This window comes from Phyllostomus discolor, chromosome 1 (genome assembly GCF_004126475.2).
Source record: "Phyllostomus discolor isolate MPI-MPIP mPhyDis1 chromosome 1, mPhyDis1.pri.v3, whole genome shotgun sequence".
In the NCBI taxonomy this organism is placed as follows: domain Eukaryota; kingdom Metazoa; phylum Chordata; class Mammalia; order Chiroptera; family Phyllostomidae; genus Phyllostomus; species Phyllostomus discolor.
Window position 1 is genome coordinate 51,055,514 of NC_040903.2, and position 18,421 is coordinate 51,073,934.

Genomic DNA, 18,421 nt, shown 5'->3' on the forward strand with positions numbered 1-18,421 from the left:
AGCTGATATAGATAAGCAGGAATTAGACAAAAACAATCCTACATACTATTTTCAGCAAAGGAAACATCTTGTAAGGAGACCTGAGGCAGGAAAAACCATCACGTTTCAAGAACTATGCATGGCTATTATGGACAGAGAGTAGCGAGAGGAGAAGAGTAGCAAGCAAAATCTCGCAGTGCCTTTAGGACAGGTTTGTGATTTTTATATTTTATTCTAAGTTCTACAGGAAACTGATCAAGCAATCAACACGCACACACATTTTTAGGGTACTCTGGCTTCAGTGAAGAAAATTAATTGGAGACACCAGCTAAGAGGCTATTGTAATTAACATAAATGATGATAATGGGTCGGGTTTAGGATAATGACAAAGAAAGTAGAGAAAATTGACTGGATTCTAGACATATTTCAGGGAGAGACTTAGGAAAACTTGGTGAAGAGAGATGGAATTCAGGAGTTAAATTATTAAAGTGTTGGCAACAGCATTTACAAAAACATGTAAAATATGTTAATGTGTATACTTGTTACGTATATGTTTATAAATATTCTTTGAAATGACAGAAACAGATTCTGTGGTAAAAAAAAAAATTTGGAAGCACCGAGTTTCACCCAAGTTTTAGAAGATTCTTAACTGTAAATCTTTTTCGCTTTAATATGCTAACGTGCATTGTAGATTTTCAGCAGGGTGATGATGAAAAGTTATTTTTGGTGAAATTCTTGTAGGCTTAGTCTCGCTGAGAACACTTTGTGATTTGCTTCTTTATTAAAGGGATCAATAAACTTTCATAGGAATATAATTAATTGTTCTCATTTTTAGGATTAAAGTTTTATTTCATTTTTTAATTGTTCAATTAAACTGAATTTTAATGAATTATTTTAGTTGATTGAGAGTATTCATTTGTTTTAGGAACTGAGAGGGGAAGATAGTTTGGAAAAGAATGAAAGCAGAATATAATTTTTGATAAGTTTATAAAACAGAAAAACATTTGTATGTTATAAAGTCCACTTTCTTAGTGCTGCAAGGCAAAAGGAAAAATAAAAATTTGTCTACACAAAGTACTCATTGCCAATTTTTTTGTTCAAACTCCTCAAACTTTAGTAGTTATTAAATGATATCTTCCTTTTTATGCTTTGCGTAGTTTAATTATCTATAAAATACCAGTATAATTTTATTATTGCATACCATGGTAGGAGTAAAACATATAGCTAAAGGTTCACACAATACTGCTTTAATCTCCCCATCACAATAGATTGTATTCATCTATTGAATAATCATTCATTGAGCTCATGCCTGTGCTAGGCATGTATGGCATATAAAATTATGGATAAAACATGACAATTATATTATACCCAGTCAACATTTAGCCAATGTTAATATTTATTTATTTTTTATTTAATCTTTATTGTACTTTTTCCATTACCCATTAGTCCCCTTATAATTTCCTGCCCCCAGTAATCACCACATTGTTGTCCATGCCCATGAGTCCTTCCTTCTTGATTGATTAAGTGCAGGTTATTCCTTTATATTGTAATTGTATCAGCTGAATCCTTAGTCACCATATCCAACTCTTTCTTTCCTACACTTAATTACATGTTTATGTACATATGTTAAACTGATCTGATATAGATAAATTCTACATTTTTGTAGTCAATTTAATGCTTAGATGTCTTTAGATTTGGCATTTGGGTAATAATATTCTTGCTTCAGTGGTTTACAAATAGATTCCATTTTATTATTTACTATTATTAATTAGTCATATAGAAAATGATGTCAGAGTTTGACCCTGATTTCTCTTCTTTTAATTCCTACCATTTTTGTCCTAATATTAACATTGTCTAACTCCTCAAAATTAGGAGGAGTTATATGTGTATCAATGTATATAACTTATAATATATTCTAAATATTTAAGAGTAACTCTCAACACAAACACCATACACATAGACACACATTTCTAAATATGAAATATGAAGTTGAAAAATTACCTCTTCATATATACTGAACTATATGACAATCACATAAGGAGAGCTTCTCAGTTACATTTTTTTTCCTTTCTGGAAGTGGTGGATTTTACAAACTTAGCAGAAAGTTGATAAAGGAACTTTAAAAAAAAAAATATATATATATAGTTAATGCTGGATAAAGGACATAGCCATGCTGCTGGTAGCTCTGTGAACTGCTTGGAAGGTTTGTGCCAATGTTTGGTCAGGTGTGGGCTTCCAGTGTAAGCCAGAACTCTGATAACCATGGAAACTGTTCAACTGAAGTATGTGAGCAATAATAATATTTTTAAAAAATCATTTACTCTGTGGAGTTTCAAATATCATATATTAAGTGTAGTTTTTACAATTACTTGTTCATTTTATTAAACAATAAAATATGTGGTATTAAGGTCGTTACAAAGGCATTTCCTGCACATTAGATTATGTAAGTAGCAATCAAATTTTTATAGTAGATTTTTCAGCTGACAAGATGCCAACAATGTCAAAATGAGTAACAGTCTAAACTTTAAAAATGACTTCCTAATCCAATTATTTCTTGTAAAGGATAGAACAGTTAAAAAGTATCTTTAATTCAGAAGTAAAATACATGATAGAAAGATAGGTATACATAAATAAAATATATTTATTCTTACAATATATAAATAGTTATCTCTAATTCATATGTATTTTAAGTCTAGATATCAACTAACCATACTATAAATAATAATATCATGTGTTAAATTTTTTTCTTGTAGTGGGTTTTATTTTTATATGTAGAAATTAATGTGTATAATCTCTCCAATATTAAACCTACTATTTCTTTACATGACTAATACTGGAATTTCTGTGTGTGAAAGCTTTTAGTATAATGTATTTGTTAATATTTTTAAAGAAGCTGAAACCATTAATTTACTTAGGATAAGAACATGGCATTCTAAGTCTTTCTCACTCAAATAATAGAATGTAGTTTGTTTTCTTAATTGGGGGAACACAAATAAATGCTGGCTGGGACATCAAATAATAAAAGGTATTAAAATGTTGCTGGTTTGAATTAGAAATATGGTACTAGTTAACTCAGGTTACCACACTCAATAGCTTTTATAATTGGGAAAATAGAAATAGATTCTGTTTTCACTGAAGTAGAGAATGCCTTCAAATGGAAATGAAAAGAAAAATATCTTTTTCCTGGGCCTGACCTGTTCAGTGTTTTCATAGCACATGTATAATCATACCACCAACTCTGAGCCAGCCAGGTGAAATTCTCAACCAGAAGAGCATGGACCATAATGCTTTTTATTGGAAATGATTGGTTTATTTTATTATCTAGACTTTAAAGTCTTCTAACATGTCTTCTAAGTATTTGTATGGTCTAGTATATTAAAAAGGAAACTGTAGAGAGCAAAACAATTGTAGAAAAGAGGAAATATTTTGTTAACGTGATAGCTGACTTTATAAAGACTTAAATATATTTGAACAAAAGTTCATTAGTACATCAGTGATTTTATTCTTAGAGTGTGTCGAATGAATAGTTATGAATGAGAGACAATTTTATGAAATGAAAGATAAAATGTGGCTTTTCATTCATTGCATGTGAATATCATTCATTTTAAGCATAAAGATAAAGGCTTGTAATTTCTTTTCAAAAGAAATAAATTCCACACCATATCTTCTAAATATATATTTATTCTGGTTATCTATTTCTACAAAACATACCACAGCTTTAAATATCTATCTTGTTTTTCTCAGTCCTGAGGGTCAAGACTTCAGGAAAGACTTGGCTGGGCAGCTGGTTCAGTGGGTGTCATGTGAGGGGGCTGGGGGTGGAGGGTCCACTTCCAAGAGGGTTTCCTCACTCATCTAAGTAGGGTCTCAGTGCTCTTCAAAAGTCTCTGTCTCTCTCCTTCTCCCCACGTGGCTGCTCATTGTCTAGGGCTCCTCCACATGGCTTGGGCTTTTCACAGCCTGGTGGTCTCAGTATGGCAGTTGAGGTGTAGGACAGTGCATTCCAAAACAGAGGGAGAAAAGATGCCAGTTTAATCACAAGCCTGGCCTGGAATTGACACCATGTTATTTCCCTGTAACTACTGCTCAAAGTAATCTGATTCAAGGAGGTAGAGGAAAAAAAAAAAAGACTTTCTGGGAAGATGGCATGGACATGATGCATAAGAGCATGTAGGATAGGAGACATTATTGCTGTCATTTTGGAAAACACAAGTTAGCACAATGGCCAATAGATCTTGTAAAAACAGTGGTCTAGGTGGACAGTTTAAAATTACCCATATATCTTCTTAATCTGAACATAAGGAGAGACAAGTGAAGATAAAAGAGACTCAATATTTAAATGTCCAAGTATATAACCCAAAACTTTGTTACACTAGCAATCTGTTTTCTGTTTTGATTTTTCCATCAAATAATGGTAGTGATAATCATAATTATAGTAAAACTAGTTTTATTTATTGAACACCTTTTATGTGCCAGGCAATGTGCTAAGGGCTTCCTTGCATGGATTACTTCAAAGAAATTTTATTGATTATATACTGTTGTTATTGATGCTATTTTTTTATTCTGGGTTTATTCTGGGATGCTAAGAATTGCTAAAGGCAGCTATCAGGAATTTTTGTTGATATTGCATTTATCCAATGTTCTTTGCTTCTCTTTTTCCACTGGACGTGACATCAATCACAGTGAGTTCACCTTGTATATAGTTCTCTTAAAGACAAAGGCAATGAGAAAAAAAACTTAGAATCTTCTTTTTTATTGTTGTTGAAGTACAGTTGTCAGATTCTTATTATTAAATTAAGAAAGCTATCAAAACATAAGAACAGTTAGAAAAATATATTTGTTAAATAAAGGAACATAGGTGTGATTAAAAGCCACACACAATGGTTTAGCAGGAACAGAAGATTAAAAAGGAGAAAAACATTAAAAATTACACAGAATGAAGTGTTTAAAAGAATGTGAAAATAATAGAAGATAGGTGAAGACTATATAACAGATTAAAGAACATGGATAGCATATATATACAATACTACTAACTGGAGAAGAAAAAACAAAGCACCAAATTAAAATTAAAACTAAGCATTATACTTTAAGGAAACTTGAAATTACACATCAGAAAGGCATAGACTACCTAGAAAAAAAAACACAGAATAGCCAACAACAAGACATGGTCTAGAAAAATGGAAATTAAGGGGGCGGGGAAAGCTGCTGGGAACAGAGGCAAAAAGACCAAGACCTACAAGGGAAGGCATTTAGATTGTTATCATATTTTTAAATGTTTTATGCCAGCAAAATAATAGACTAATATTTAAGAGACTCCAAGGAAGAAAACTTGATCCAAGGATTTTATACCCAGCCAAACTAAACTTTGTGAATAAAGAAAGGTACAAGCAACAACATGGGTGTGGGATAACTCAGGGAATATTGTTCTCATGAGGTTTTCTGAGGAATTAGCTGGAGAATACACTTCAGACCATCAAAATGATGAGAAAGGCATAAAACAAAGAATTCTTGGTAAACACCAAATACATATTTATCTGTAACACTAAGACTAACTGGGACATGAGGAGACAGTATAGTATGAAATTATCATGTGCAATGACAATACAAGTAAAGTGACTATCAAAAATGAGGCAAAGTATTCAAAAATAGAATATGTTTACTGAGAGTAAAAGGTACATTATTTCAACTTGGATGTTTAGGGATAGAAAAGAATAGGAAGAAAAAAATGCTACTACTTAATTTTAGTATTTTTTCATAGTAGGAACAATAAACATTAATTTAAAAAAAGGAGAGAACAAGAATTTCATATAAAGGTAATCATTTGAATAAAATACAAACCTTTCTTAATGCCAGAAAATATAGAGAGAAAGAGGTTTGACAAAGTAGTAATGATGTAATTTCACAGTGAAAAACTGTGTGTGTATGAGGCAATCTGAATTAATATGACATATAATACAATATGACAAAACTAAGGCTGTATTTATTAATTAAATCAATACATATAAATGAACTTGTTCAGTCATAAAAGCAAAATGTTCTATATTCCACATGGAGACACATCTAAATTAAAGAAATATAGAAATGTAAAAATAAATAAATAAAAGACCTCAAGTATTCTAGACAAACAAAAGACTAAGAGTTAAAATTTTGACATTTAACAAGTTAGTATTCAAATCAAAATGCATTAATAGGCAATGAAGGACAAATTATAATTTTTAAAGGTATAATTCACATTGTAGGAATAAAAGTTGTTAATTATTACTTAACTACTCAGAAACAAATTGATGAATCAGAAACCATAGTGGAAGAAATAACAAATAGCAGGAACACACTGATAATAGGAGGCTCTAGCACATTTCTCTCCATCTGAAACAGAGCAAATGGATGAAAGAGATAAAAGAAAATGTATAGATAAGGTCCATTTTAATAAATGTGTTGTAAACTCTAAACTCTAGTAACAAAACTTCACATTGGAAAGTCCGCATGGTAAACAGGCTGTAAATTAACCTATATTTTGCTCACAAATGTACACCAAAACCAAAATCCCTTTAATAAATTTCATCACCCCAGTTACTACAAAGATCATTAGCAAACCACAATTCAATAAAATGTCATTATAATAACAATAAAAAGTCTTTTGAAATGGAACATTAAAAAGCATATTATTAAATAACTCTTGAGTCAAAGGAGAAACAGAGAATCAAATAGGACTTCTTAAAAATAATAACAGTGAAAATACAAGTATTAGAATATAAAGGATACAGTTAAAGCAGTTTTCAGAGAAAAATATATAACATTAGGTATCTATATCAACAAAAAATAAAAAAAGAAAAACAAATGAATCAACTACCCAATGTAGAAAAAGGACTACAAAGTATACAAAGTACCCTCAAAAAGGAAAAGGAAGACATTAAATAAAAATCTAAAATCATAAATTTAAAAATCTAAAATAAGTGAATAAGAAAAATGCAGAATTAATAATAAATCCAAATGCCAATTCTTTGATGAAAAAATATAAAAAGTAGTCTAACTGCTAGATAACAACCCAATTAAGATAAATGAAGAAACTACAAATATGTAAAATAAGAAATGATTAGGGTGGTATAATTATTAAAATAGAAGAATTAAAAACATCAATAGAGACTACTTTATACAACACTATGAAAATAAAGTTGTAAACAGTAGGTGAAATAAGTTTTCTAGACAAATGCAACTACCCAAATGGCTACAGTAGAGATGAACTGATTGAAAAGATCAGTTATTACAGATAAAAATAGAGTAGGTGATGTGCAGTATGATAATTTTTGTGAGTTCAATTTGGTGATAAGACATGACTTTAGTGCAACATTTAGTTAGCTTAACAGAAAATTTTAGTCTGGGGACGAAGCAAGTGGAGCATCTTCCTCACTGAAAGACCCAGAAATAATTCAAGTACCCAGCATTTACGGGAGCCGAGATACTGGTGTCTCACCATGCCCTAGAGAAGCTGTAGCTGTAGCTGTACACCAGGCCCTCACACCATGCTAGTCAATGCCTACCTTTCAGTTGAGAGCTCCCTCAGTCCTGAACAGTCCCACATAGCAGAGAGAGCAGATAAAAATTTTCATATTAATGTCCATTCTATAGTTCCAAAGAAAACAGTGCTGTGCAAATGTTTTAGAGGTTATTCTCTTTGACAGGCCTGGATCAACATCAGCCCGAGGCTAACTCTTCATTCAGAGTAGTTAAAAAGCTGCACAAAAAGATTTGCAGGCACAGATGGTGTTGCAGGAATTCCACCAAACTTTTAAATGTGTGATGGTCCTAGATGCTACTCAGAGTATTTCAGAACATTAAAAAAGAAGGAAAGTTTCCAAATTCATTTTATGAAGTGTTTAACATTGATTCACAAATCTTACAAAGCTTATACTTAAAAAGATATATGACCAACCTTGCCTCTGAATATAATTCAAAATCTTAAATAAAATTCAACAATGCATTCAAAATAATGCATCATGATTAAGCGGAGTTCATTCTAGGAATTCAAGGGTGATTCAATAGAGGAAGATAAGAAACAATACAATCCATCATAAAGTAGCACTAAGGAGAGAAATCTTGATCATTTCTATTTTGGTTATTTTATTTATTGCTCCAAATCAAACCTCCCTAAAATTCAGTGGTTGAAAATAATGATAATAATTTATTTGCTCATGCTTTTGCAGTTTGGTGGGGATAACTTCTCTTTATTTTATGTGGTATTTGTTGGGGCTGGAATACCCAAGATGGCTTCAGTTATATGTCTTTTCAGATGGGATGGCTGAGACAACTGTGTGCTGGCCAAACATCCACCTCTCTTTATGAGAACTTTCCATGGAGCTAGCCTGGGCTTCCATATAACATAACAGATTCAAGACAGTTATACTTCTTACATGGTGGGTGGCTTTCCTAAAATATAAAAGTAGAAGGTTTCAGGCTTTTTTAATGTCACTTGTTCCATATTTTACAGGTGAAAGAGAGGAGAAGTTGATTCTGCCTCTTAAGGGGTAGAGCAAAGCTCACTGTACAAAATAACATATGAGATGGGAGATATTATTCCAATCATCTTTAGAAACACAAGCCATGACATTTAGAAATTTAAGTAATCCTAGTAAATTGTGATCAGTTTTTGCAGGGTTTTTTTTTTTTTTTGGCACTCAACAACTTAATTATAAAGTTTACTTGGAAACAGCAAACAAGAACACACACACAGAGACATACACACAACCTGAAGAAGAATAGCAGCAAGAGAAGCTAATTTTACCAGATATTAAAATATACAATTTCTATCATCAAGACAGAGTGGTTCTGATGCACAGACAGACAAATCAGTGACACAAAATAGAAAACACAGAAATACACTCAAGTATATATGGAAATTCATTATGGAAAAAGAAAAGACATCTCCTCAAATCAGTGTAAAAAACAAATGTGGAGTTTTTTTTTAAAAAAGGTGTTGGGATAGTTGAATAGCCAAATGAAAAAAGTTAAAATTGGATCAATTTATCACACAGTATATCAGGGTCAATTCCAAGGAATTAGATATATATCTTAAAACAAGTGAAAAATCATTTAAGTTTTAGAAGAAATCATGTAAGAATTCCTTTATAATTTGTAAGTGATTCAAAAACCAATAGTCAGTAATGGAAAGACTGATCATTTTAATAACATAAAAATAAAATATTTTCTTGGTAAAATGCACTATAAGCAAAGAAAAATCTGGGGAAAATATTTGCAACTTGTATCACTTCTGTATGTCAGAGAAGAGCTAAAATTCTTCATGTTTACAGAAGAAAATAGAGAAGAGGCCAACAATACTATTTAAAAATGAGGTATCAACATATAGTTCACAGAAAAAGAAATGCAAATAGTCTAAATATATGAAAATATGCTCACTTTTGTTTATAATAACATAAATGCAAACAGTATACTGAGATACAGTTTCTCACCTATAAGATCAGCAAGATCTAAAAGCTTTGCAATGTACTTTGCTGATGAGGCTGTGCAGAAACTGACACTCTTATAACCCGTGGGGTGGACTGCCAAATGGCCCGAACCCAGTGAAGGGGAACTTGACAGTATTTAACAAATGAAATATGCCTGCACTCTTGGACCAGGAATTCTACATCTAGGAATTTATTCCAAAAATATATTGGCAAAAATGTAAAATGACCTATGCACTAAGTTATATATACTAAAGCAGTATTTGTGATAGCAAACAGGGAAAAACCAAAATGACTGTGAGTAACTAAGTGACTAAAATATTGTATACAGTATTTCCATGATAGATTACTATGCAACACAAAAGTACTGAAAATGTCTCTTACTACTATGGCATAATTCCCTGAATATAATGGTAAGTGAAAAAACAAAGTTGAGATAAATGTATAGGATGCTATTATTTACATACATAAATATATAGCTAGCTAGGTAGGTGATGAATAGGTAGATATGCTATATTACCTATAACAGTTTAAAGAACAGTATAAGGCTAATCCATTTTTTAAAATTACCTATCTAGAAGGGAGGAAATAGAATAGGGAAAGAGAACTGAAGGTGGCGCAACTAGTGTTCTTTACCTAGCTACACTGTAGATTTGGTTTTAGGATCCTATGAATATTTTATATAATTATAAAGTGATATTTAAAATATATTAAAAATTGGAATAAAATCCACACATGAACCTAATTGTTCAGCACATTAGTATCATATCCATAAAGAAAGAATGTTTTCCAAGTGTAGTGATTTTCAAGCACAGTAACCTGGCTGCACATCCCTAGTGGGATGTACCCTAAGAAAAAAAGAGATCTGCAAAATATCTTAACATGCTTCCAATACACATATTATTGATGACAATACTGGCAATTTTATTTTGAGACCATATTTGTGATAAAGCAAGTGATTTATTATGTTGGTTTTTTTAAACTTCACGATATTTGATTCAGATGAAGAGAGAATTGTCAGGAGAATGAGTCTTATACAGGGAGTGTATTTAAGTGTGGGTCCCATGAGATGTTCTTTGAAACTGATTGTGTATTTGTGCCCAGGCCACACCTCCCATAGGCTTCTTTCCCCCAGTGAGTGAGAGTGGCTGGAATATTAAAATGGATCCATTTCTGGGGGCCATAACTCTTTATTGGTTCACTTTGGATTAAAGGCCTTCCTAACAGTCTTCTACAGGTGTCTTTCTCCCCAAAGTCCATGCCAGTACTCTCCTTCCTCCACGCAGTCCCTTCTCTCATCTGTATACTCCTCTGCTCTGAGCACTGATGTGCCCTTTGTTCCTGATGCATGACAGTCCCACTGCCTTGTACAGTTACTGAGAAATGCAGTATTCTTCTGCTCTGACTGCTTTTCTCTGGTGAGGAGTTGCTCCCTGGAATTTCATTGCATCAGATTCTCTTCTTCTTTATGTAGAACCTTTCAGAAATTGTTAACTATAGTTATACATGTAGGGACTAGATAGATACAACATAAAGATGTTGAGCCTTGAGACCTTCACCTTTCTGAAGCCTCACCTGCTCAGGGTGCTATGCACAACTAACTTCAGCGTTCTGTGGAGCAGTGAGGCCGATTCTCACAGGCAGAAAGGAGTTGGGAGGCAAGCGTATTGAATGGGGGATTACTTTCCTTACCTTTTATTTTCCCATTGGCTTGCATTGTATAAATAAAACAAGAAGATCGGAGAGTATATTTCAAATCAGAAAAAATATTTAGCTGCCTCCCAGAAGAGAGAAAAAGTTGTATTTTAATGTGTTTTCAGAATAAAATCAAACACATTCAGAGACTAAAAACATTTACTTCCTAAGCAACCTTTTCCCCCCTCAATGTGTGAGAACATCTTAACCTACGATATTTAAGAGTCAGCTAGAGATATATGCCAAATGCACCAAAAGAACTAGGAGTTCAGAGACGCTTTCTCACACAGAAGCCAACCCATTTTTGTCCCCTCAAAGGAAAGCACAGGTTTTCATCCCCAGGGAGTAGAATGTGATTGATATAAGACTCCACAGTTTTCAGGACTCCCACTTGGGTTTCCCTCAAAACAGGAAAAGAAAAGAAACAGCTGTCTAGTGTACATACTATCATTTCCCATGTGCTGCTGACAGTTGAAGTTTTCTCCCAGAGATGCCAAGGGCTTTACTGAACATTTGACCATTTAAACACTAGCATGGAAAAGGGTGAGGGAAGTGGTGCCATTTGTCTTCTCAATGGGAATTTGATTCTTATTCCTTCTTACCAAGAAATGAATCTCATTTCTCAAGTAGTTTTCTTTTCTGAGAGCTATTAGAATATAAATTGATGACCTCCTGGAAATTCCATGGAAATCACAGTATGTAGTATAAAAGTTTCTAAGCCATAAATCTCTTTAAATGTAATCCTGACTGATCTGACTCCTAAGGAATATTTTTTCAAAAAAATTACACATATATGAAAAAGAAAGACCACCACGAATAGCTTACAAGAAAAAACAGGAGATCAAAAACCACACATTGGATTTACCTGCACTATTTCCCCTCTAAGATCTTTAAAAAATAATCCCTCATATATTAAAAGTAGATTCTCCTATTGAATTTATGCTCAAAGGACAGGACTTAAAATTGTTCCCTGGTTGCTTTTATCCTTCTATACAATTTCTGGTATTCATGTAACTTTTAGGTGACATACAAATGAGATATAAAAATATGTACATACAAGAACAAAAATAATAGGTACTGCAAATTAAAAACATGTTGAAAGACTAGTAAAAACACTCTGATTTGCTTAATATTAAAAAGTTCTAAAATACGATATGTTGGAAATAATGTGGAGCAAAAGGAAAGTTCACGTGCTGTGGTAGTGGGTGTGTAAATTTGTTTAACAATTTTGGAAAGAAGTTGGCATCATTTTGTAAAGTTGAAGTTACAAATATCCTATAACAGCTATTCCATTGCTAGCTGCAGATCTTAGAGGAATTTATGCTGAGGATACATGTGCTGGAAATTCTAACAGCATGTTTGTAATAGACCCAGAGGAGAAACGACTCCGAGGTCTGTAATAGAAAGTATAAATAGTTGTATATTCATGTAAGAGGATGCAATGAAAATGAGGTATAATCATAAAGAACAGGAAGGTTTCTCCATACTATTTGAAGCAAATCCCCATGGTCTATGTCACTTGGATCTGTTTGTTATCTGGCTTGAAATCATTTGCACCTTATAGAGAGAGCTGGAAAGGAACAAATAGCTGACTTCGGTAATTTAAGCAAGTCTATCTCAAGAAGTAAGTCCTTGAGAAAGGAAAACTTGAAATTGTTCCAAGTCGTACAGAGTATGGTGAGAAAAATAAAATGTAGGAAATGAGTTATGAAAGGAGAAGGAGCATGCTGTAGAAGGAATTGCGCCCTCTATCGCCCAAATTCATATGTTGAAACTCTTAACCCCCAGTGTGACTGGTATTTGGAGAAGGACCTCTGAGAGATAACTTTGTTTAAATGAGATTATGATGGTGGGGTCCTCACGATAGGATTAGTGCCACATGAGAACTTGTTCTTGGACTCTCCTTGTATGAGGACGCAGTGAGAAGGGGGCCGCCTGCAAACCAGGAAGAGAGCTCTCACTAGAAACAAACCATCTGGTACCCTGGCTTTGGACTTAGAGCCTCCAGAACTGTGAGAAAAATGTCTGTTGTTTAAAGCCATACGTTCTATGGTATTTTTATGGGGGCTTGAGTTGACTAATATTGAGCAAATGTGCTATAATACATTAAGAAAAGAAATGTGAAGATTTACCAGTGTCAGAGATATTTATAAAAAAAATTTATTTGGGGAAAGTAAGATTTTTTCTTTATAGTTTATGGAAAGGACAAAACAAAAAAAAATACTGTGCTGTCTTGGAGAAAATGTGCAATATTTATTTCTCTCTGAGACAGCATCGGGTGTCCTACATCAAAATACTGTAAGAACATATCTTCCATATTTAATACTCAAATGATTGTCTGAAAATCCAGACATTGTTTTATATAAAATTATATTTATAACAAGTCTGCAAATAATTTTTGAATTGGGCCTCTCAAATACCAAATTTTAGATTATTTGAGACCAAATAAATAAATATATATATCAATTGTTTTGTCAGAATACTTGTCATAGGAAATAAAGCCATTTCTGTCTAAAAACTGATTTTTCATAGACAAGTGTGCTCCTTTCTTAAGTGGATAACATTATAGAGTCTTTATAATAAAGTTTTAGTAATCTATTTTTTTTTACTTTCCACTACATTTTCCCAAACTGAATAAATAAAAACATCATTTTAAAGTAACGGAGGCAGAGAGAGGTTGAATTATATATTCAAATAAGTGCTATGAGTAAAATATAAATTCTAGAAATATGAAATGTAGGCGGTGTCATAGTTCACTGGCTGTGAAAGAAATCAACATTGACTCTGAATAGACAAGTCGATCAGAGTTCCAGTCCAGACTGGATGGATGATTATGGCTGATTAGCTTTCCAAAGAGGTCTTGAAATCTGACTCTGATAACTCTCAGGGGCCCTTTCAAGGTGAAGGTTGCATACCTCTCCCCATCCCCAATCCTGCCACCAGGTTCTGTCTCTTAAGTGCATTCTCATTGTTTTTATGATGTGAAAATATGTGATATAAATATCATGTTTTCATATGTTTTGAGGCTTCACTATAGTAGAATAAAGCCTTGGGAATAATGATATCTAGATTAAAAGACAAATTCTAGCTGATTACAATAATCTCTAAAGTAAAACATACTCTGCTTTAGGGCTTGATTTGAGGATAATTAAATTTGTTTCAAAATGTGGCATAAAGACTAGATTAAAATAGATTAATCTCAGATTTGATTTATTGATCATTCAGAAATTGCTTATTAGAACACATCACAGTGATGAGTCAAATCTTGCCTATTAGAACACACCCATTTGTGCATTTAAAGTACTGAGTTGATTAATGTTATAAATATTTATTGAAAGACCTTATCTTTAAAATAAGTGAACTATTAAGAAAATAACTCTTGGCAATAAGTTTCCCATTTAACCATTTTCCAAATTTTTTTCTTCTGAGAGCATGATCATTTAAAATTTCACTTGAACATTGAGGAAACATTTAAGAAAGGTCTATTAAGAAAATATGTGTGGGACACAAACAACATAATTAAATTATAAAACCAGTAGCCTAATTGTTGAAAATTACAAATGTATTTAGAGTCACTGATGGAGGATTATATAAACCTGTTTAGCTAATGATTAAACAAAGTTGGTAAAATATAATTCATCCATGTAAACTTTACCCCATTTTGAAAGTGCTAGAGTGTAAAGAACAAAACTGGAGTATTTGCCTTTATAAAACTTCTAGCCCTGGGATTTTGTAACAGACCTGCTTCACTTCTTGAGGAAGTAACTCTTTCTGTAATATTTATTTAGGCAAGATTTCTTAGGTCACTGTTAAATAAATCTAGTTAAGCAAGAGTAATGCATGTTAAAAATTTAAGAATTCCTAACCACACACTCTGCATTAACTTTATTTTCTAATATTTCCCAGTGCTGAGAAGTTTCAGGTTCTCAGATATAGTGTGGTATAATAATTGATTATTTATATAACTTTCTTAGTCTACTGAAAATAGTTTAGGGGTTATAGACTTTATCCTTTTTGTTTCCAATTTATATGATAAAAATACTTTTTATCTTCCTCATAGGTGTTGTAGGAAATAATGTAAGTCTGTGTATGTAAGACTTGAATAATAGTAAGAGGAACAGTGTTATCTTAATGTATTGTTAGTATAAGGGTCACATTTCTTAGACTGATTATAAATTAATGTGTTTGGTGATTGATGATAGAGCATGCCATTTTAAATCATAAGTTTTGCGGCTGCTAGGGGCTTGGAGATAATTTAGCCCATCATGAAACTAAGGTTCAGAAAAATGTGGTGAGTTGATAAGTAAATAGGAATTAAAGACTGATGTCCATCTTAAATTTTAGTTCCATTATTTCATGTTTCCTTTAAAATGCTTAACTTTATGACTATTTTTAAAATAACTTATTTCAGTTACAGAAGTAATATACAGTTTCCTGGGGGAATTCTTACAGTATTCCAGATAAGTGCACTTTGATTACTAAGCCAATTCTACAACAACATCTTTTTCAGAAGGATGAGCAAATTTCATAGGGTGAATGTGCCTGTTTACATTAGGTTTTGTTAAAAACAATAAAAGAGCCCAAAATGACAATGGCTGAAACAAAATGTAATTTTTTCAGCCCTGTATTCCAGAAATGCATATGGTGTCAGTCAAGACTGAGTTGGTGCTCTGAGCTGTCCGGGACCCTGCTCCTTCCTCTTGTTTCTCCATGGCAGTGGCCTTCCAGTCAAATCAAGGTGGCAGCTGGAGCATCAGTCATTATGTTGCCTTCTAACTATAGCAAAAAAGTACTCTTCCTCTATAAGTACACTGCCTAGAAGTTATACATAATTTTCACCAGGATACTGTTGTGGAAAAGTTAGTCATATGGGCATAAATAGCTATAAGAGAGGCTAGGAAAAGTAGTCTTTATTTCAGAAATCTTCATGCCCAGGTAACAACTGGGACTTTCATTTTCACTGAAGAAAGAAAAACAGTGTCTACCATAGCCCAGAGGCAGCAAGAATTCTACTGCTATTACTCCCTTTTTCTGTTTGGCCAGATAGTTTCTAAAAACCTCAGCCATTGTTAATAAGAGAGCCAGGCCTGGCAGGATACTAGGGGTTCCTTCCCTATTGGTGAATGGTGCCTAGAAATCTATTCTTTTGGCTATTTTCATGTCTGAATTTTTATCCTTTCTTTCATAAACTATACCCGGGAACAATAACAATAGTGCAATAAAACAGCAAGCTACAAATTATGAAATAAAATAAAGAACCAAATGATATTATATATGTTTTTATGGGTACACAAATATACATGTAAACTGTAGAAAATAACCTTGAAGAATGTATGTGATGCTGGTAATGATGGTTACCTTTCATGTTTTGGGATTGTGGTTGGTGATTAAATTGGACTTTAACTTATCCATAATGCTCTAAAGATTTACAATAAAACAAGATGTATTTGGGGAGATGGGGGTAGTGAAGTGTTGACTTACTGTATGGAAAACCTTTGGAACTCTGGTGTGTCTTCACTGGATAATCACTGTTATCAATCACAGATTTTGTTTGTGAACAGTAGAAGCCAATTTTAATGAACTGACTCAAAAAGGGGGATTTATTGCAGGAGCACTGATTATCATAGATTTGAAGAGAAAGTTGAATAATGAGGCTATGTAGTAGGAATTAAGGGCAGTCACTATAACTCCAGCTGCTTGTCATCCTGGGTCTCTCTGTTTATGCTGTACATTCACAGGAGGTGCAGTGACATTGGTCAAACTTGAGGCATTGGCTGAGGTTTGGCGCACAAAAGTTGTGAGTAAGCAGTTACCTTGATTGACTGTTCTACTAAGATACAGATTGTGGGAAGGACCATTGCCCAAATAAAAATAAGGGTTCTCGCCTTGGCTGGTGTGGCTCAGTGGATTAAGTGCTGACCTGCAAACCAAAGGGTTGTGGGTTCCATTCCCAGTCAGGGCAAGCCTGGGTTGCAGGCCAGGTCCCCAGTAGGGGGTGCACAAGAGGCAGCCACACATTGATGTTTCTCTCCCTCTCTTCCTCCCTCCCTTCCCCTCTCTCTAAATATAAATAAAACTTCTTTTTTAAAAAAATAAGGGTTCTATTACCAAAGGGGAGGCATGTTGGAGAGGAAAAAACAACAGGCATCTACCACTGTCACAGAAGACCACATACCAAAGTGTGTTTTATTCCTTCCTCCATAATTTTAAGAATGTTTTATGGGTCTGCGGGGATATAGTGTGTTTTGAGGTCAAGATAAATTCTTTTTGTTTTCACACAGGTCTTAATTTGGTTATATTGCAATGAACCACATTGTTTAACAACTTTTCTGTGCTTTTAAATTTCAATCAAAAAAGTGTTTTTTTATTGCTCTTGTTTGCTTAGCTAACTAGTCTCAAGCACAGGGTACGTAAGCCAATGTTTACAACTATTTGTTACTCTGGACAGAATTATACTTTCCTATCTCATTGATTTCAGGCTTGGCTTTGACACTGGCTTTGAGCAATAAAATGTGAGTGGAAATGACATGTTTCTGTTACAAGCAGATCTCTAATAGACAGTGTGTGGCCATGTCCTCTTTTCCCTCTACACAATAATCAAAGATGTTTCAGATAAAGGATGTTTCATCAGCTTCTCTGCTCCTTCCTCCAAAATGAAGAGCCACAGTCAGTCTGTTATTGATGCACAGCATTATTGAGAAATAGGCCTTTGTAATTGTAAACCATTGAGAATTGGACCATTTCTTACTACACCATAACCTAACCAGTCCTGACTGATGAACTTGTAAAACTAAGTCTCTGTTCAAACATCATAGAGAATTTCTAACTGATTTTTGTTTTAAATGTAAACCATAAGCAGGAAATTAGGCAGAAACTGACCAAATGATAAGATTATCTTGTGAGAAATGGACAAACAATACATATTTTACTGGGCAAGCAACTAACAAAATAAATTTTATATTTTAGAGATTTAATATAAGAGCAGTGCACAGGTATACTGTAATAAGGAAGACTCATTTTTGTATTGAATAATGAATTGAAAACCTTCTCAAATATCTGATTTTTTCCATTGGTACTAATTAGTGTGTTTTAAATGTGTATTTAGATGTTTAAATTATTAGTGGGTATTAATATCAAACCAAGTCACATAAAGCTAGAACAGCAAAAGCTGACATGTTATGACCAATTTAAAGTGTTGCATTTCTAGATCAATAAATAATTAGCAGGTGTCATAGTGTACATGTCTATATTGATTTAATGAAACCTGATGGTCATCTGTTTTTAACTCT

At 33.2% G+C, this 18,421-nt stretch overlaps 1 protein-coding gene across 2 annotated transcripts in view; it reads left to right on the forward strand.

The window, feature by feature from the left end:
- Positions 1-18,421, forward strand: part of CFAP299 (cilia and flagella associated protein 299) — a 527,109-nt gene that overhangs the window by 192,930 nt on the left and 315,758 nt on the right. The gene's annotated exons all lie outside the window — the stretch shown is intronic.